General features: G+C 41.3%; 1 protein-coding gene across 12 annotated transcripts in view; it reads right to left on the bottom strand.

Moving 5' to 3' along the window:
• TENM4 (teneurin transmembrane protein 4) overlaps window positions 1-18,727 on the bottom strand; it is a 750,083-nt gene that overhangs the window by 594,301 nt on the left and 137,055 nt on the right. For 10 of the 12 annotated variants that reach the window (XM_039384001.1, XM_039384006.1, XM_039384007.1 and 7 more), the window contains exon 1: window positions 5,172-5,510. The gene's annotated coding sequence lies outside the window, so the exon portion shown is untranslated. Of the gene's footprint in view, window positions 1-5,171; window positions 5,511-12,820; window positions 12,981-18,727 lie in introns of those variants that run through there. The other 2 variants (XM_039384005.1, XM_039384003.1) reach the window with 1 other exon arrangement.

The raw sequence follows: 18,727 nt of genomic DNA, 5'->3' as shown, positions 1-18,727 counted from the left end.
CTGTTACTGCCTGAGTAGCACATCTGCCACCAGTGCCTTAGCGGTGATTGTGGTAGTGAAGCAACATTCTTGACTGCAGTGGTTATTCTAGACAGTAGCAAATACTACTTCACTAAAGCATGCAGAGATATCTGTGAAATCTAATTGAATCATCCCCATTTAAATGGACTGATAAATGCAGTTCAGTGAGCTCCTTCACTTAAATCGACCATCAGCAATTCTTCGTTTTTTCTTCCCTCTTTCTCCCACTTAAAATAAGAACAAGGATGTGTCAAATCCTAGAGAGCAACTCTAATTTGGAATAGGAAACTTATCTGCCAGCCCTTCTATTTCATAATGCTTTTCCCTCCTTCTGCCAACACACTAGAAGAACAGAGAATTCTATGTCTGCTTTCATGGACATCTTCACATTCAAAAGATCACCTCTGCTGATACCCAGCAGGACAACCTATGATAAAGTTTGAATCCCCCTTCAGCACAAACAGTTTTGTTCTCAGCAATGTGGTATAAAGGCAAAAGGATGTTTGTGAGTAAGGCTCAAACTTTCCAAGAAATTAGAACTTTCCACAAAGAGTGTTTATAAATGCACACAGGCAAGGAAATGTGCCCTCCTATTCATATTTCAACTGTGTCTTTAAGGATGTTTCAGGGAGAGTGATGTAGAACAGCTGGCAAAAAAAGTATATATTTCTAAGTAAATTATATGAATATCAGTGCAGTGATGGCGAAATAGCACAGAGGAATGCAAATCATATATTTATTCCTGACTAAAAATATAAGTCCTATAGCCACACTACAGCACTTCTCAGGTTATACCGATATAGTTAGGATATAAATTTCTCAATTATTCTTTTTCCTTTTATTCTACAGCAAAGAGGAAATGCATACATGTACTTATACTTAAAAAAAAAAAATTACAAGACTTTTTTCTCTGAAACATATTGGTCAAGGATCCATGAATACCCAATTTGCTGGCAAGTGGTGCAAGTTACTTTGTCAAAGTGCCTAGCAATGCCAACCTGTCAGTTCAAAGCAGAAATAGAGTATTTTAGCTTTTAGTTACAATAAGCTATGCTGATAGACCTTGTAACAGGGAAGGTAACAGCCAGTCTTTAAATCTGAATTGACATTGATTTACGGTTTCATTTCTTTGAATGAAATCAGAGAAAGATCAAGTTTCAAGATACTTCACTTCTTGAAATTACAATTACACATTTCTTAAACATTGAAGGGTTTGCTTTAAAAAAAGAAAAAATAGTCTCAACTGCCTACAGAGGTAAGATAAAAGGAAAAAGTGATGTTAAAGAATATATCAAAGTAGTTTTTGTTTATTCATATTTTTTAATTCTACTTTTCCCGTCCATAAATTTTTAAAACCTCCTTGATTTGAAATCCTAATAATAAATATGCCACGCAACATTCCTCCTGTCAAATCTCTCTCATCCTGGTATTACTGCAATATTTGTAACTTTTGATCTGGAAACATCAAGTTACGTAAGATCATAGTTCTGCTTCTTGCAAAGATGTGATTCTGTCAGAAAATGAACCATTGAAGTGGGAACTCGACAGAACTGGAAACGACTTTCCCAGGGAAAAGGTAGTTTTGCTTAAGCATCACAGCTATTTTAAAGTGCAAGAACTCAACTATTTGTTCTCCTAAGCAGAGAAATGGTAAACTACCAGGTTAAAAATAATCAGAGTAGGCTCTTAATTGGAATAGTGTACATGTTGTAGAGAGAAAGAAATACCATTTAGTTATTATACAATCCAGGAAATCAATTAAATAAAATAAAAGCAAAAAAATTCTCACTTTGTAAAACAAAAGAGAACAGCATTTTCCCTTGCCTGTGTACTATCTGCTCACCAAAATGATAGGAAAGCATCTAATTTAAATGAGTCAAATAATTAAGCTACAAGGACTTAAAAAATGCAGTGTCTTGTCAGCCCAAATCTCACTGCTTCCCCAGACCCACGAAAATCAGAGAAATGTCTCTCTTTTTCCATTCATGTAGTAAAATAAATTGGAAGGGAGGGAGAGGGGCTATCTCCTCCGCCAACCAAAACCAGACAAGCAGTTTTACTTTCATCTCTCCACAATTTTTCCCTATCCTTTAAAATCAGAGGAGGCAAATTCTCCCCACAAAAGCCTTTTTTAAACCGAGACCCCTTGCTAATAAGAACAGGAAACTACGAAGTTAACTTACGCATCTTCTTTTGCCTTTTCCCCCTTTTCCTGCCAAAGAGCAGCCTGAGGACCTCTTTCCACACTAATGGCCATCTTTCTCCACCAAAACATGACATTTCTTCTCCAGATCACACACATAAATGACAGATACATTGAAAATCTCCCCGTGTGAAGATGTGTACGCATGCATGCACGTATGGACAGGAAGGGAAGGTGAGGCACAGAGGCAGAGTCCCTGCAGGGATATATTGCTTCTCAGTGCAGTGGTAGTAATTCCCAGTCTTGGTGGGTTTTGTTGTTTGTTTGTTTTGTTTTGTTTTGTTTTGAGGGGAAAAGGGGAAAAAACCTGAAACAGGTTGTCTGCAAAGGCACCTCCCCTCCTCCCCTGCCCCAGTCGTTTGTGCAGAGCCCCTTCCCAGGGTGGTGCAGAGCAATGACCCCGCTCTCAAGAGAAGAACAACACAGGTTACATTTTCACGTGCCCGGGAAAAGCCTGGCCACACACTGCGACCTCAGAGTCCCCTCCCTAACCCCAGACCTGCTGCAAACCAGCACAGACCCTAATTTTCCTTGCCCATGCACTGGCTTGGGGGATCACATTCTCAACGGATCATGGCAGCAGAGAATCTGGCTGTCCACAAACCAGCCCACTCCAGCAAGGAGTGATCCAGCAGCGTGGCAGAGTCTGGGAGCTGGGAATTTCACAGGGAAGGGCAGCTCACGATGACCACAAACCAGCAAATTCCTACGGCCTTATAACACAGGCAGAGCCAATCAAGCTGCTGTGAAGTCTTGTTTCACTGCAAAACAGTGCAAGAGATGCGTCTTCCTCCCTCTATGCCCCCCCAATACTGAATATATACACACGAACACATATACTCCTTGTTTTTTCCACCCAAGCCTATAAAAGTACTACAGGCTGAGGCACTAAGTGGGAGGTGCCTGGCTCTGAAAAGGCCAATGAAATAAATTAAATACAAATCACTGGCTCAGCCCCAGCCTCCCCCAGCTATCAGGGGAGAGGCTGGGGTTCCCAATGGCTGATCCTCAGCTCTTAGCAGACCCAGAGTGAGGGTGGCATATGCAGGCTGCTGGCATAGTATAGGTGTATACATTAAGCCTTTGGTTTTGCAGGCACATATGGTGAACATGTTGGGAGCAGAGCACTTTCCATAGGAGGGGAGGGGCTACCCTTCTAGTAGGCAATTTTATTAGGGTCAGCGAAGCAGAAAGAAATGGGATTGGGATAGGCTGGGAGCTGCCAAGTTTTCCTGCCCAACTCGGCGCCCCAGAGCAGGGAGCAGCACTCTAACAACTTGCAAGGCTACAGCAGAAGTTTACCAATATAAAGCATACAGACAAGTTCCAACTTCAAAGCTTTGCTCTCATTTTCTCATTTTATGGCCCTCCCGTCACCTAGGACCTTTTTCAGGGGGAAAAAAAAAAAAAAAGGCAGCTATAAATTCAAGGTGAGACTTCACTGCAAAAAGGAGGAAAATGGGGTGGAGGTGGAGAGATTAATTTTTAGCTAGATTCAAAGTTGTGTTGTTTTGCTTTTTTTAATTATCATTTTTAAATCAAAAATAATTGAACTTTCCAGGAAAAGTCATGAGCAAATACATTCAAGATGCAAAAAGGTTTTGTCTGTCTATTCAATAAACATTTATTCATCTCTGTTTTGGCTGTATGAAAAAATGTATATCGAACTGTGTATCCCGTAAAACAAGACTGTGGCGTAAATATGTTTTTTGGTTTTATTTGGGCTTTTCTGGGGGGTTGTTTTGGGTTTTTTTCTCAAATCATGTGCTTACATGGTTGTAACCGCTGTGAATTTCTAAGCGTGGTCATAGTAAGAAAGTAAATACATACTGCCTTGCAAATACTTTAAGAGTTTGGGGGGGTTAATTATTATTTTTTTAAAGATTTGGCATTCCTTAACTACTACCTATTTACATGTAAAAGAGCTCAGATATTTTATAGTAAGAAAAGATCTAGATTTTTAATCAAAACAACTCCCAAGAAATAAATGCCCTTTGGTAGCATCCTGGTTTTATGTTCAAAAGCCAAAATTTGTATTTGAGAATGCAAACTGCTGAGAATAGAAGCGGGAGTCTGAACCACTGCATTTCTCCCAGTCACTCCAGCATCTTTTCCCCAACATCACACTATTTGGGGGAGCTTTTAAATCTAGCAGGGCATGGCTGGAAGCAAGTCTTTAACATTTAATGCCTAAGAAACAGACTTGTCACTCAACTTGCAGTCAAGCGCATTTCTTTTTTTCTGTTTTTTGTTGGAGGTAAACCCACCTTTCCTTGGAAAATGGGAGACCCCATCCCCATTCCTGACTCTAGCACAGATCCAAATGTAAACATACACACACACTCCCACTACGCACCACCCTGCAGCAGGACATGGGCATGGGGGTTTCAGGCAGAGTGAAAGGTACCTTGTGAGCTGAGAAATATCAAGGCACTTTTTTTAATTTTTTTTTCTCCCCCCTCTCCTCCCCGCTTTTACTATTACATAAATAACATCGATTGATCTTAAAGCTGCATCCTTGCTCCCGTGCCTCCCAATCTGCACTGCTGCCTTCCTCCAGCACAGCCGCACCGCTCGGGGTGCAGAGGGAAGGGTCGGGGAGGGGGAAGGTTGGATGGGAGAATCCACTCCAAACATACCCTGAAGCAAGGTTTTGGCAGTCTGGGGGTGCCTGATCCGCCTCCCCGCCCCCCCCCCTTCCCTCCAGCCCGGAGCCACCCGCAGCATCTTTGCCTCCCCGAATTGCTGCAAACTGTGCGAGGGAGGGAAGGGAGCTGGGCAGCAGGCATGGATGGATGCTGGGGAGGGAAAACCAAGGATTCAAGGAGCTTCTCCCCAGCCTCAATCCGTGTGCACGGCTGTTTAGTGGGAAGAGGAAAGGGGGAAGGGAAAACTGGAGGGAACCGATGTCATAAATACACTTTTCACAGGAAAAAGCGAAGCTTACCATGTCTGCAGCTTCCCCCCACCGAAATGCCACTTCTGTGTCCAGCGATCCAAAAGTGGAAACTACAGGCAGGCACCGGAGCTCATCTCCGCAGGCAGATCGGAGATACACCTCTGCCACCCCCAAAAATCAAAATCAAAATAAATTAAAAAAAACCAAAAACAAAAACCCAAAAAAACAAACCCAAACAAAACAACGACTGGTCCAGCTTCTTTCCTGGCAGGAATCGTCCTGGTAGGACTGCCCAAAATAAGCAGCTGCAATCCAAAGGCTTTATTTAAAGCTTCCCCCCCTCCTCCTCCTCCTCTCCGTGCCTCGCTCGCTCTCTCCCTCTCGCTGTTACACACAGAGAGAAAGAGAGACACACACAGGTTACATGAATGGGAGGCAGGAGCCGGCGCTCCCGACTGGAATGACAGGCGCACATGCGGCTGGCGGCTGCCCACCCCGGCGGCGTGGGAACTGCTCGGACACGGCGTGCGGATACGTGGAAAGGGGCATTGGGTGGGAACGGGTATGGGGTGGCATGGACATGGGGAGGAGATGAGAATGGGCATGGACGTGGCATAGGCATGGAGCCGGAGATCACATAGACATTGGTGTGGCATAGACATGCAGAGGAGTGGGATACGGGCATGGGCATGGCACGAGCATATCATGGGTGTGTCATAAACAAGGGGCAGAGGAAAATATAGACATGGACATGAGCATGAAGTGATCATGGAATAGGCATGGGTCAGGGGTGTACATAGACATGGACATGGCATGGGCATCAGGAAGATGTATGCATCGGCATGAGATAGGAATAGGCACTGAGATGGGCGTGACACAGTCCTGGCATAGGCATGGATCAGAGGAGGACACAGACATGGACATGGCATGGACATTGGAAGGAGCAGGGCACAGGCATGGCATGAGCATGAAGGGGAGTTGGGCATGCAGAGCAGATGGGCACAGAATACATGTGGATATAACATGGGCATGGGGAAGAGATGCGTACGACCTGGGCATGGTGGGGTAATGGACATAGGCATGGCATGGAGACCGGATGGACAGGGGTATGAGGAGGGAATGGGCATGACATTGACAGGTACAGATGTATAGGCTTGGTGATGAGATGGACTGAGTGTGGACATAAGAATTAGAAGGTAATAGGTAGGAGAGAGAATGTTCTTGGGCATATGACAGGCATGGGTTGGGTTTGGGCATGGAATAGGCATGGGGATGACTTGGAATGGCATTGACTTCAGCACGTGGATGGGATGGGGATCCGGGTGGGCACAAGAATAGGAAGGAGAGCTGACTCAGGTGGTGCCTTCATGTCCCGGCCCTGGTGAACCTCCCTCTCTTCTTGTAGTCAGGTGGTCTCCAGTTTCAGCACATGTATATGAGGAGCGGGAAACCTCTGTTCCTCCCTTGCCCCTTATCCCAAATTAGGCAACTTGCGTAATATATTGCTTTTGGGGTCAGGGATCATTATCCACAGTGATGTCAGGAGATGCCATTATTATCATTATCAGTTATTATTATTACTATTATAGCTTAACTTTTTTTTATGCAATTGTGTTGTTTGAGAATTAAAATCAAATTCTCAGGAAGAAGGCCTGCAATATTTCAGTTGCGTAATTTGAGGTTAATTGTTCTTTAGGGGGAAGATCAGTCCTGCCAGTTTCTGCCTTCTAAATATTTGTGAGGGGTTTGTTTTGGTTTTATTTGTTTTGTTTTGTTTTTAAACAGTAGTGACAGGAAATTAGGGCTATTTGATGCTGCTATTCAACCCCATCTGAAGCAGGAAAGGGTTGTGATGTTGCTAAGTGTCAGGCCCTGCTACTGCTTCACTGCCTGACCTTGGGCAAGACCTCGATAACTTGTCCCTACCAGGATACATCACCCATTGCAATTTACACTCAGTCTATCATTTTCTCATTCACCAAATAATCACATTTTTCTCTTTCAAGTCAGTCCTCAAAATTTATTCTTACAAAACTTTTCAGCAACGGTCTCTGCGTGGCTTGTGTTGGCATCACAAATCTTGGAGTGATACTGGATTCAGCCCTACAACTGCATTGTAAGAAGAGTGCTGAACATAATGGACTGCAGTACTTCATGCAGTGCTTTGAGCTACATGGGAATTATCCTCTTGATGGCATATCTTTAAATCAGCCAGGTGCAAGTCTATGTTCTGCCTTTTTCTCCTGTCCCAAAATTTCCAGCCTTTCTGGAAAGCAAGATGTAAGACATATGTTTTATTCCAAACCCAGAAATCAGACTAAAAAGGCACACAGCAAATCAGAACATCATCTTGAAACAGCAGAGTCCTCCACATAAAGGTCTGCTTAGTAAAATAGCTGCTGCTGTTCACTATTTTTTCAGTCATACATATTAAAAATGAAATATATTTGCATTGGCTTTATTACCTCTGGAATATATTCCACATCAGGATTTTAGACTCTAGACAAAGGTAATTTAGGTCTCTGGAAGGAAAAAGTTTAACTGAGAAAAATATATATATTGTTAGTAATAGATCTCATCCAAATTCAATGGTAATTGTATAAGCCTTTCAAAAAGCATACAGTATGCAAGCTTCCAAGATTTCGGAACAAGAAACATTTCCATTTAAATGCCAAGAAGCAATTTTTCCTCTCTTGTTCAATACTAAATCAGTCACATGAGCAGTTTGCATTTGATTTTAGAAAGGAAATGGAACATCTTCTCTTCCAATTACATAGAACTTTTTCTTGTTCTTAGTGCTCTTACTGTTTGCATTACTTTCCTTTACTGTTTGCAACACTTTCGTTCAATCCACCCATTTTCTCCAGCCATTTATTTCTTTATTTTTTTAAACTCCAGTGACATTATTAAGAGAAAATCAGTAAACCCAAGTGGGGAGCAGAATGCTGTTTGTTTGAATTCTGGCTGGTAAATTCAAGTTTAACAGGTCAGCACTGTTTGTCTAATTGGTCTTTCTCTGTTAACTGAACTAGATAATGACGCTCCTGGAAAAAAACCCAATAGTAATTTAATGGGAAAAAGTGACTTTGCTTTGGAAAATCCCCCTCCTGCTTCAATTCACAATGAATTCCTGTGGTCACAGAAGTGTGCTGCATACCAATTTGGAGCATATTTTATGAAGATGTACATTCAAAATGTCAATGTTCAGCAGCCTGCCATGTTGTGCCTGTGTCCTGCACCCCTGCAACTTTGCCCTTTGCTCCTTGTGAACAGCCATTATTAAGTCAAAGTCTCTCCTAAGCAGTGCTTTTGCAGAGTTTGTAAAGAAGCTACATCTGTGAAACAAGAAGGTGAATGACAAGACTAATGCATGAGCCTGTTAGACCTTGTGCACCAGGAGAGCAAGGACATCAAGTCCTGGAACTGCCGCTCAAATTAGCACTTAATGGTCCTGATGCCAGACTGTGTTTCCATGTTGACATTTGCTCCAACAAAACAATGAAAACACCTTTTGTAAAGTCCCTGTTCACCAAGCAAAAAAAGTAGCAACATGGTGTGGTCAAAGGTTTGTCGCTGACCAAGTTCAGCAGGAGTTGGTTTGATGAGCCCTTTGCTAAGAGGGGCTGCAATACTTGACAGACACTACTAAAGATTTTATTTTTTTTTTCTACTTCTAGGAGAATAATCCAGAGGGAAAAATTCATATATTTTAATCAATGGAAGTGAAACCATTTGCCTTTCAGAGACTATAAAATAATACACACCCCAGGGTTCAATGCTCTTTTCTACTCCTCCAGAACATTCTTAAGGGGAAATCACTCTTTTCTTGATGAATGTGCAATTCAAATGTGAAAATATGCCATTCTTCATGCTTTCTCCATAGGGAGTAAAATGATTTCTGTAATTAAACCTTTTTTGCCAACATTTCCTGATGAGAATTTTATTTTTTTTTTTACTACAAGGGGAAAAGCCATATAAAAACGGGTTTGCAAAACTAGGTCCAGAGTGATCGACCTCTAAGCTTCCATTTGAATTAGTCATTTTGGTTTAAAGGTGCATGAGGATGAGGATGAAGAACATGAGTAAGGGCTGCAGCATAAATTTCTAATCAGGCACAGCTGAAAAGAAATGACTGCAGGAGAAAGAAAGATATGGGTACCGCTGCTAATGTTAGTCTAGCTATTAGGGATGACATTAGCACTGAAAACATGCAGCCCAGTGTTCAACACACTTTAGCAGCCCCAAGCGTATAACCAGGGTGCCTGTTGGGATCATGCTGAAATCTGTGCTACAGCATCAGTGCTACACTGGTTCCCATGGTAGCTAGATCAAAGAAATCCAGTTTCTCTGATACACATAAGGCTGTGAGGAGCAGTGTAGACAGAATTAGAGTCATTTAAGAAAAACATCTGTGTGAACTTTTGTAGGGCTTGGACCTGAAGTCCACACCGTGTTGCTTGTAATTGTTGCCATGTAATACACAGAGATCAGGGTATGGGACAGAGCTTTTAGCCACTTAACACAGTTGTGGGGTGGAAACCCATTTCTGTAAGACAGATGGCAGGGCTGAACCAGAGCTGGATGCAGAGCTGAATCCTGAAGTTCTCAGTCTGAGTTACGTCTCTGACAAAGCTCTTGAGCGGGGTGGTGGAGCAGAAATCAGGTACTCTTTATAAAAAGCAGGATTTCCCTCCTCTTACTCCTCACTGCATGGATGGCTGTAGCTAAATCTGTCTGCATTGACTCAGAGAGATGTCTCCATTACCGGTATCATGAGATTAACTCCAGATTGGGGACGGAGAAGTGTTGTCATATATTGAATCATAGAATCATTAAGGTTGGAAAAGATCAACCATAAACACGGCACTGCCAAGCCCACCACTAAGCCATGTCCCCGAGTGCCACATCCACATGTCTTTTGAACATTTTCAGGGATGGTCATTCCACCCTGGGCAGCCTGTTTCAATACCTGACCATCCTGTCAGGGAGAAGTTTTTCCTAATACCTAATCTAAACCTCTCCTGGCACGACTTGAGGCCATTTCCTCTCATCCTGGAGGTTCTTTATTTTTGTAAGGGTCTTTCCTTTCATTATCTTTATTATTTTTAGCAGGATGCTAAAGGCTGGAGAAGGTCATTCTGTATGGACAGTGGCTTTTGTAGCATCTCAGTGGATCTTAGGACTTAAGGAGAACAGAACTCAGCATCTACCCACAGTACTGGGTCTTATACCCTTCCTTTCCTTGCTTGTGAAGGAACAATGTCTGTTGTCATACCTGAGAAACCAGCCAAGGTATCGATGGAGATGAGAGTCTGCTCCTACTGCTTACTCAAGAAAAGTTCCCATCAAGTGAATTGGACATTTGCCTGAGTGAGTGTTGCAGGATTCGGCCCATATGCTTCTCAGTTCTTATATTTGCATAGTGTAGAATATGCTTACGGTACAGTGCCAATAAAACAAAACTATGTACAGTTAAGCACAGACAAATCAAGAGCATGGTTAATATGATTTACAAATGGCAGCTGAGCTCGGCAGCTGACATCCAGGCTTATAGCACCATCAGAGACCATGCTCTGTTGTGTTTAATATGCACAAGAAAATTATTTATAGGCAATTAAGTGCAAGGTTCTGTAAGACTATAGGTCTCTATTCTCCTTTCCCTAAGCCTGTTATTTTCTTTTTCCCTGTGCATTGTTTATATTTCAACTCTGTAAACGTGTCCCTATTTTTTTTTTTTTTTTTAAACTAAGGAAAACATTTCAGGAGGCCACTTTCATGGAAGACACTTATTCTTCAAATAAGTGCTCTGGCATCGTGTAAACACACTGTATATAAACATATGTGGTTAACTTCAGATGAGATACTGGTTCATTCATTCTAATGAAGTGCAATGAGGACTCTTTTGTCTCCAGAAATTCCACTGATGTCTTAAGAAGGAGAAAGATCTTCATCAAGAAAGTGCAGACAGTGTCAAGAATAGTATAAATTGCTCAGTTATGCCCACACCTTTTCATAGACAACTTTTCCTCTCTTAAAATTTAAAGCATGGGGTTTTTTTAATCCATGGGATAGGATAGAATATTTCTCAATTCACAGCACATGATAAAACAGCCATGAACAACTTTAATATAATACATCTTCAGTAGAATTGACCATAAGTATATTAGAAGAACCTCCAAAAATAATTACTCTATTACTGCACTGTGACTTCACATCCAATTTTGTTCACCTCACTGTATAAAATGGATGGAATAGATGACTTTTATATTTTTAATAATAATGAAATGTTCAGGGTTTGATATAGAAACCTGGCTACCAAGGTAATAGGTACATATAAGAACCTGTTTAGATTAGCTGTGTGAATAGGAATTGCCGTTAAATTGCAATGAAATACCGGAGCCTATCAAATAATATTTCAAATCAAATAAAACTTGGAAGGCCAATCTGCACACATTTTCAAGTCATAACCTCATCATGAAGACAACTTTTTTCCTGATGGAATCTTCTGGTTTAGACACATGTATGGTATTTAGTTCTCCAATAAAGGCCACCTATCTCGACTAACTTTGTGACTCACTCTAGATTCACACTTATGCAATAGCAAAATTCATATGAATAGTCCTGTTCACATGCTAGATGCTCTTGGGAAATGAAAAGACAGTTATTTCACTCACAGATAGTCCTGGTCTTACTAAAAGAACAGATCTGGAGACATCTTCTTTCTCCTTTACAGAACAGCCTCTAAGCCGGAAGAATAAAGCCCTCACTTCACCAATACCTTCACTTCAGGCATCTCCTTTCCATGCGTTGAACCAAACATTGACTTCTAAGATGGCAAAGTAACCACGTTATTGTGTGATAACAGAGGGAGAAGGTGATCTCGTGGTATTGGCACAGCAGATCTCAGTACTGGTTCTGAGACACATTTTCAACACTTGTTAATCTTTTAGGACTCAACCCAGAGCCTGTCTCAGTGAATCCTCACCAGAACAGTAAGTAGCACTAACATTCCCTCTACCCCCTGTCTGGGCTGCCTCCGTCAGCCGACACGACACCGCAACACGAACAGGGAGTAATTGAGCTCTGCTCCCGCTTTCTGCTCTGTCCTCCAGATAAATTGTGTTAGTTTACTGGCAAAATCTAGTTTGTGTTATTGTTTGCACTTCATAGTCAATATGGATATGGAAGAATAAGCTGAAATATATGCCTTGTGCATCATTAATAACAGCGTAGTCTCTCCGTAGCTACATGACAATTCCCTAACACTTTATTTAACAGTAAGCAATTTATCATGTCTGCTGTATCACAAGCAAGTAGTTCAGTATACCCAGTTTACAAGAAGCAATATTCTCTGTGCCTATTTGTACTGCTTATATCAAGGCAGACCAACAGTCTGAGTGCTAGCTTTCAACTTGGAAAATCCAGATTCAGTTCCCTGGTGTAGCAAAAAATGATCCAGGCTTCAGTTTCCCCTGGATAATATATAGATAAAAATACTTCCTCCTTTTATCAGATGTTGTGAGGATAAATGCATTGAAGACTGCAAGTCCCACCAGCACTACAATAGCCATAATTATCTCAAATAGATACACATAGTGCAAGTACAGTGATATTTAATACATACTCTATGTGTATAAACCATGAGTCAGGGCTGATACAAACACAAGCTATGCTAAGGAGTTAAAAATGGTGCTTACTTGTATGTTCTTCCCTGCCTTATGCTCCATTAAAGTTTGTGTATCAGAGACCAGCTTTGGCTCTCAGTCGCAATGAAGCAGGGCTGCTAAGGTCAGTGGATTTATTTGAGTCGCACACTCCTGGAGGCAGGGGCCCATTGTCTGGGCTGAGACACTCAATCTGGAAGAGAAAGAATAAAAGGACTTGAGTGTGTGAAGTCATTCATTACAATCTGGAATGAACAAGAAAATCAGTAGGATTGTTGGAGGTTAAACACGGGCAGAAATTGGTCTTTTATCATTGAAATGCCATAGGAAAAAAAAAACAACCCAAAAAGCAACAGATCGAATCCTGCACATTTCTACTCACATCTCTTGCCTTTATTCATTGAAAGCAGTCACAAAGAAACAATCATGTACATTTGTGGGACCAGATGTAAAATTTATTTATAACAGAATTTCATAAGCAAGAAACTTCTTTTTCCTTGGACAGAGCTCCAATGAAATTTTGATACTACCTTTACATACTTTCAGGAAAAATAAGATTGTTTGGATTGCCATCCTACATAAATAAATTTTCTACAGTAACTTCAAACTTAGAGGCATGAGAACATGCCTCAGAAGTCAGCAAATATTTTTGAAGATTGGACCTGGTATTTTTTTAAGAGGAGCTTTGGCGGTGAAAGAAAAGGAGTTGATTACAAAGCTTGTAATACTGAAGGTGCATAGTATTACTGGCAAATGGGGAGTGAAAGTTGTTCTAGAAAGCTTCAGCACATCTGTGCTTATTTTATTGTACTGGATACCCTTGGCTATGATGACTTTATGAACAGCATCAAAAGCATGAGATGCTTTCAATAGCTGTTCAAAAATTTAAATAAAATTGCGAGTAACACAATTTCTTTCCAAAATGCAGTGATTGACATTACTTCCTGAAACCTTTTATTCTTTCTATTCCAAGACTGCCCTACACTGGGGTCCAGAACCCAGCATCCAGACTTCAGGTAAACACAGCAGTGAGGACGATTCAAAGCATGCTTACTGAGTAACAGTTCTTCAAGCAGGAAATTGGATTCAACCAAGAGCTCCTACCCATTTTCCTGGGGGGAATCCAATAACCCCTGGAGCCAGATTTTGTTCTGATTTCAACACTGCACATGATAATCCTCCCAGTTAAGGCATTTCACCTTTCACTTTCTTTACATACCCCACCTCGCATGGTAGCTCACAGGGGCCAGACTACCAAGGAAAGGTGCTATAAAAATTGCCATCCGTGTCTAAGAGGCTAAATAAAGTACGTGGTTGATCCTATAGACTGTTATTCAACCATGAGTCTAACAGGGACCAAACAGATCAAAACTTGAACTGCTAGTGCACACTGCTAGTACTAAATGCCAGAGAACAGTTGCAGAGGTTTTAAACTAGATGATCTTTAAGGTCTGTTCCAATCCAAACTATTCTGTAATTCTGTGAATTTTTGCTGTAGCATTTTCACATATAGTGAATACAGCTCTAGAAAGTGATGTTAAGTGGTGGGGTTTAGGATTCAGTCAACAGTACATTTAAAATTGGTCTTTTTTCTTATTTGAAATCCCCAGATACAGACTATGTTGCCTGTTAGACTTGGTCATGCCTGATCTTGCCACTTTCAGAGTGCATGTGGGTCAGAGAATGGGTTCAAATCATTTGCAGGGTGAGGGACTACAATTTTAATATGCTATTTATTTATCCTATTGGACTGGGTAAAGAGAACCATCGGAAGAGCTTTTGTGAGCCTATTGTGAGCCTATTGATTTGGATTAAGAAAAGCCCCATGAATGTCTTTAAATGACAATACACAAAGGACTAAAGGAGCTGATGAGAAATCTGCTTTCCTTTCCCCTTCCCTTTTGAATGAGTAGCTATGCCAGTCCTCTGTGAATCTACCTGAGACAGAACAGGACTTAAACTCACACCTTTGAGGCAAAATAAGGTACTTCACTAACTCTTCCTCTACATCTCTCTGCAGAAGTGTCTGACACATGACATCTGTTAATGAGGGTTATAATTCTCCCCCCGAAAACCCTATACTAGTAGTGCGTAGACCCAACGGCCTATTTTCCTAAGGAAATAAGGCTTTTATAGGAATGCTGTCTGTCCATCTGGCTCCCCATCTGTCAATCCTGCACCCAGCAATATAATCTGGACCTGGTGGCTAATTTCACCCCATTCTCTAGAGGGGTAAAAGCTTAAAATGTATTAATATCCTACGTGTATTATGAAAATCAGTGGAGTAGGAGACAAGGCAAAGCACAGCTCATCTGAGTGAAAGGCGGCGGTGTAAGCTCGTTAGTTAATTGCTTGGCTCAGGCTGCCAGCTGGCCAGTCAGTACATGCAAACTGGCCGGCTCAGCTACCTGTTAGTGACTTCTTGGATCTTCACACAATGCAAACTGGCCAGCCAGCAGAAGAGAGGAGAACTTTGTACGGAGAATATGTGTGTGCAGGGATAGACAAAAAATGGAAAATAAGACATGCCAAGGGCTGAGGTCAAAGAGAAAATGGTGTTATTGAAGTGGAGAAGAAAAGGAAAGATGGAGGGTATTATTTTGTGGCGAAGGGATTTGCAATTTAAATTGCTAATGGAGTGACTTGGTTGTTCCTCCTGTGTGAAGGGCAGGGTTGGACAGCTTCTCCAGTGAAGACTTCCTTTCTCTTTTGTCTTCAGAGCTTAAGAACAACCACTGTTAAAAGTAAAGGTCCTTATAATTCTATACCTTGTTTGAAATGATTACAGTTAAGGAAAGAGCAGAAAAAGAGGACATGAGCAGAAAACAACCTATGGAATGAGTCTTATTATTCCCTCTCCATAGCCGATAAACAGAGGCACCAGAAGACAAACTGGACTACATTTCAAAACTTCAATTTAAAACGTTCTTAGTAAAGGCATGCAGAAATTTGCCACAGTATTGAAACCAGAGCATCCAGTCTCCAAATCTCTGGTGCTGGAATTTCCCTAGTGTACATGGCAGCAGAGTTGCTCTGCTCATCTCTGCATTCAGCTGGCAGACACCATGTTCAGACGTGAATTACTACCCTTGGTCTGTCAACGGAGAATGAAAACCTACTTCTGTCTAGGTCCTACCATCAGTTAAACAGATCCCACTGCCACTCCTCTTTCAAGTATGTTTTGGCATTATTTAGTACCATTCCACTGCCAGAACACTTGGTTTTCCCCATTCCCCTGCTCCCTCACCCCCTACATGCCTTTCTGTGTTTGATGCACGTTCAACCACTGCACAAAACATAAAGCAAAACATGCAGGATGGACAGACACCTTAAAAATCAGTTGAATTCAGGATTCCCAGTGTCAGATGACAAGGCACCCAAGCTAACCTACTGATAAAGTATGTGGTAAGCAAACCCTGTGATCTACACAGATAGCTTAATCTTCTGCAGTGCTAATTACTATTACAACCTTAAGCTAATATTTGAGCCTTTCTTTTGAGCAGGGATGTGTAACAATTAGATTACAGGATTTGGAGCATTACAAAGAGAGGTAAAAGCAGCAGTTTCGTCATGGTATGTGGTATTTTGTTTACAGAGATAATAGCAGAGCAGATAATAATAATAATAATTTAATAACAATTACTCTATTTAGGTCCAAATTCTGATTTCAGATGCCTCTGGCCAGATTTAGGACGGCCTCTTGCCTGCAACAGAATTATCCTGATTTTATTCAGATTGAAACATGCAGATCTCTCGTCTGGGACTACTTGACAGTGAATTGTGCTGAAGAGCCCAGTATGGTATACGATGAGTTCTAGCAACTCACAACAGTAACTAGTAAATATTTCTGAAGGGACTGAAATTGGATATTTCTCTTTATTTCTGTCCTGAGCGTCACTGAGAGCTCTGATGGCATGTATGGCACCCTGGTCCTGATGACAACTCCAGCAATGAAAAGGGACCTCTATTTTTTTTTGCTCTCTATGATCCTTGAGGTTTCCTCTCTGCCCCCTCCAAATGTATATGTATATGTAAAAAACACGATAGGCTTGAATACAGTGATAATGCATAGAAAAAAACCAAACAACACTGAACTACAGAGAAACAACAGTTCACTCCAGCAGCATGCCAGATTTAGTATATGGTATGTTTTAATGTGCTTGGGAAAACATCTTAGAAACTTTCTACAGTGTATTAAAAAGAAAAGAAATCTTCTTCGGATAATATTTCTATGTCTCACTGGTTCATTTTTTATTTCTGCTCCTAGGCACCCGAGGGAAAAAAAAAAATCACCCCATGTCCATAACAACAGTCAGCTCTTCTGATGAACCATAGAATTCCTTGCCTCAGAGATAAGTCAGCTCACACAAATGAGCATTTGGCCTCTGAAATTGATCCTGCTGAGATCCTAGGAAATATATGACAAACACCCACATCGCCAAACACTGAAATTGAGATTTCGCTCTGCTTTAGAGACTAAAATCAAACTTCCTAACTATGAGAGTTTTTCAAGTATTTATCAGCATTTCCTGGAAGACAGAATCAGTCACACAAAGCAAAGTTAATGTGTGTATCCACTCTGTAATATTAAAAATGCTATTACAGCATTAAAAAATAAACATATCTCCCAGCAGTGTATTTAAAGAAACTCTCAGAAGCTGAAAATCTGGTCCCAGAGTCACAAACAGCAAACAAGCAAAGCAACTTAACAGAAAAAGACAGGTTTCCTTGTTTTAGCAAGTCCTCATGCTCTTTTAGTCTATCATAAGTATAAAGGAAATCTAAAGCAGGCAAGGCAGCCAGACAGGATATTTTTCCTTACCCATAGTCACCAAGGTCCTTTCAGAGAACTGCATCTTGCAGACAGACGATACTTGGTTGAAAACTTGAAAAACAGGTTTTAAGCAAAAACTCTTCTGAGAATTAGATCCAGATTCAAGAGGCTAAAAGCATCACTTGAAACAGCCAGTTTAATTTATTCAAAGAAAAGCCACATAGCTCAAGGACAGGTAAGTAGGTAAATAAGCCATTGTCAGCCCCTTCTTGGCAAAGAAAGGTACCGTGAAAAGCCTGCATTAAAGGAGAACTCTGCGTGGGAAATGAAGGAGCCTCGGGTATAGACATTTGATTTATTTTTTTTCTGTGTGTGGCACAGGGGAGCATGCACTGGCTCAACCTGTTGTAATCTAACATGTGGGTTGCTAGTTGTTGCGATGATATTGCAGCAGCCTCTTCATTAAAGCAGCTGTGTCTTTAGCAGCAACAATTAATTTCCTACATATAAAATCAAGACGTTGTCGCTGCTGCTATTGCTCTCTTGTTGCTCTTTTCTCCCCCTTCACCAGCTTTTTTTCCCCTTCTTTTTACTCATAGCGAGCAGGAAGGAATACAGGGAAGGATGGATATCTACTATATGTTTCTGTTTTGCTCAGCTGACAGTCCTTTTGCTACTTTTTTCATTTCACTTTAATAGAATCTTCTTGTTACCCACCTACTGTATCTCAGTGAGGAAAATCCTGTCATCAAAAGGTTGAAAGCTGGAGGTAAAACTTGCCTCCCTGCAGCTCTAGATGAGGTGAGGATGAGACAAAGTCATCTGGTTGCTTTGCAAACAGCATTAAGATAGTTCAAGGAAGTGTGGGTAAAGGACATTTTCTTCCCCATGAATTAATCTCCAGCAGGCTTCTGCTCTTTCCAAAAGCAGAGAAGATGAGGGAACAGTCAGATATATTTTTGAAGTGTATAACTGTTAAGGAGAAGTGGTCGAAGGATTTCTTCCATGTGAAATGTGAGTGCATTCTTGTTCAGCTTGTCTAGGGCTATGTGTGTGTTTGTCTACACCTGAAAGGGACCCTGTAACAGATAAATATGAGTGTGACAAGCAAAAGGAGAGAGGAAAAAAAACCACAACTGTGTGTCTGGGTAGCCTTCAACTGTGTG

This window comes from Pipra filicauda, unplaced genomic scaffold (assembly GCF_003945595.2).
Source record: "Pipra filicauda isolate LSUMZ 115617 unplaced genomic scaffold, ASM394559v2 scaffold335_size1511353_pilon, whole genome shotgun sequence".
Lineage (NCBI taxonomy): Eukaryota > Metazoa > Chordata > Aves > Passeriformes > Pipridae > Pipra > Pipra filicauda.
The sequence above is the reverse complement of the archived record's forward strand: the minus strand, read 5'-3'. Positions and strand labels throughout refer to the sequence as shown.